Below are 3,044 nucleotides of genomic sequence, written 5' to 3'. Positions count from 1 at the left end.
AAGATCAGTGATCGTCGTTCGAATTCAAGGGTGAGTCAGTTCTTCCAGGCTGCCATAAGTTCTGGCTGATATGAGATGTTAGTTCGAAGTTGATATGAAGTTCTGATGATTTAATAAACTTATCGATCTAACAAGGAACCAAATCTTTGTTATTGGGACTGCTGATAGGGAAATGAATGAATAAACTTAGTGTGAAGAATATTTGTGTGTAATTATCCAAAAAGGGAAAAAGTTATATTCTAGGTGTTTTGATGATCCTCACAAATGCATGGACCTGGTCCCTGGCAGAGTGCTCTCTTCCAGATACAAATGGAGTACAATTGTAAAGCTGTCATGTCAGGTGGTAGGTGAAAGTGCAGTGTCCTACACCAATAGGAAGAGCAGACGAGATTGTATGCTTCAGTGTCTCACAAATGCAGGGACCTGGTCCCAGACAGAGTTCTCTCGTCCAGATCTATAATGGGGATCAGCTGTAAAGCTGTCGTGTTAGAGGTTGGTGAGGCGTCAGCGTACTACACCAATCCGAATGGACGAGGGTGTTTGTCCAATGGGTAATAACTCTTTATGGTTGATATTTTCCACATGACAAACACCATATTAAATTAATTCATCCTAAGAAGAAAGTCAGCCAGCAAACATTTTCAAGAGCCCACAAAGAAGTTTGCAAGGGACCTAGTCCCTGCAAGACTGCGATATGAAAAGGTGACAAGACAGCCGTCAAAAAAGCTGTCACTTCTGATGTGATAGGTGAGCAACTTTTCTAAACAGTAGGCTTTCAGCCAATATGAGTGTTTCAACGAGTTTGTGTTGATTTATATCATCTCTTTCCAAAATACACAAACTCAAGACTTGGTGAAACAAAAACTTGGATTTTCTCTAAAAATTCATAAGCTTTAAAAGAAGGCCATCTTCAAGGAAGAACAATACTCATGCTCAACAAAGGGACCTGATATAGTGCTGAAGCGTCTTTGTTGAGTTTGAATTTTGTTAGTTTTTGCAACTTGAAAATTCTCAAGAACACTTGCAAAGACTCACTTTCAAGAAGTATTCTCCGGCAAGCACAACAAGGACCTGATCAAGCTGCAAGTATCATAGTTTGTCTTAGGAGTTATACTTCCGTGCATATATTGTAAATTTGTTCCTAGTTTATAAAGGATTCAGATATTTGTTTCGGTTTCTAAAAGCCTAGATCAGTTGAGTTTAATTGGTTTAGTGGGCAGCATTGTTTTGTTGCTTAGTCAAACTCTAAGTCATCTATGAGCTAGTTGATTTAGTGGGTGGTGTGGTATCCGCTTAGCAAAGTCTAAGTTATCTAGGGTTGATAGCTTAGCGAGCAGTGTTGTATCTGTTTTGGCTCGTCTAAGTGATAGGAGGTATTGCTTAGTGTGGAGATTAGCAAGCTAATCTCAATTTGTAAACTGACTTTTACTTTTGCTTGGAGAAGATTAGTGGAAGCAGTTTGAAAAGTCTTGTGTGAAAGGTCGTGGTTTTACCCCCTTGAGCAAAGAGGTTTCCACGTAAAATTATTGTGCCTGATTTACTTTGTGTTATTCATTTTCTGCACTTTATTCTGTTGGGGACCTGGTCCCAAGAACACTGGTGAACGCGTATATTCCAACAATTGGTATCAGAGCTTGGGCTCTCTATCTGGTTAACACCATGAGAGAGATTCCTGGAGGAAATGACGACACCAGTGAGCATGCACAAAAGTCAGTCTCCCACAAGACCTCCTCTTCTTGATGGTCAATTCTATAAACATTGGAAGATTTGGATGAGAGACTATCTCATGGCTGAGGACATTGAAGTATGAGACGTCATATGTAAAGATCCTTATGTGCCAACTATGGAAGTTAAAGATAGAGAGGTCACAAGAGTCATTCCCAAAACTCGACAACAGTATAATGATGTGTGGCCTTAGTGTAAATAAATACGATCTAATCTCATCTTGTGAATCAACCAAGGAAATCTTGGATCTGTTGAGAACAACTTATGAGGGCACTGAGGAAATAAGGAAATCTAAGCTAGATCTCTTTATCACTCAGTTTGAAGGTTTCAAAATGAAAAAAGGTGAACCTATTCATGAAATGTGCACTAGATTCTTCACTATTACAGATGAGCTCATGTTCCTTGAAGAACCAGTCCATGTTGTCAAGCAAGTCTCTAAGATACTAGAAATTCTTCCTAGATCTTGGACAAATGATTTTGTGACTGAAAATGAGACAAGACAACCTGATGTAATGACGATGTATACACTATTTGAGCATTTTCAAGTTCATGAGATGCTCAGAAAAGGGATGGGTCTCTTTCTCAAGGGCAAAGACAAGAGGACAGATCCGATTGATGAGGCCGATCAGAAGAAAGAAAATCATGACAAGGCTACCAGCTCAAGTAAAGTGTGTGGCAAGTGCGATCTACTAGGTCACTCTATTGGAAACTGTCCAATGCACAAAGCTGACCACATGGAATTTGTCAAGATTGAAGAAGGTAAAAACAAAGAGAGGGACCAGGTCCGTGACAAGCTAAGTAGAAGAGAAGCCTTTTTCCAGGCAGTGAAGAATGATGTGGCTGCATGGGAAAATTCCTCAAGTGATTCAGATGATTTTGAGCACTCTAATAATGCTTTCATTGGAAAGTCAGATGAGGAAGATGCTGATGAAAAGGTAACCATATCATATTTCAAGCAAAACTTGAATACCTTTTCTACCAGTAAATTGAGAAAGCTAGCGTTTGTATTACTTGATGTGATAAGTCAGCTAACCATTGAGGATGATCTCGTGAACAATAGCCTAGACATCTCTCAAGATGGAAAAATTGTTTTAGTTGCTCAAATGTCTGATATTGAAAATCAAATGGTAGTTCTAGAAGCTGAAAATCTCGAACTGAAGGAAAAGATAAAGGGGGTAATTACTACAATTTTTAAAGGAAAAAACAAGGTAAGCAACTTGCAGTTAGAGCTTGAAAATAAATTGCATACTGCTGAAATGAAGATGATGAATTGGCTTTGGAAAGAAATCTTGATTTTGAGAGGGACCTGATCCGTGTAA

The sequence above is a fragment of the Solanum tuberosum genome, unplaced genomic scaffold (genome assembly GCF_000226075.1).
Source record: "Solanum tuberosum cultivar DM 1-3 516 R44 unplaced genomic scaffold, SolTub_3.0 scf00303, whole genome shotgun sequence".
Classification (NCBI taxonomy): Eukaryota; Viridiplantae; Streptophyta; class Magnoliopsida; order Solanales; family Solanaceae; genus Solanum; species Solanum tuberosum.
Note: the sequence above shows the minus strand (reverse complement) of the source record.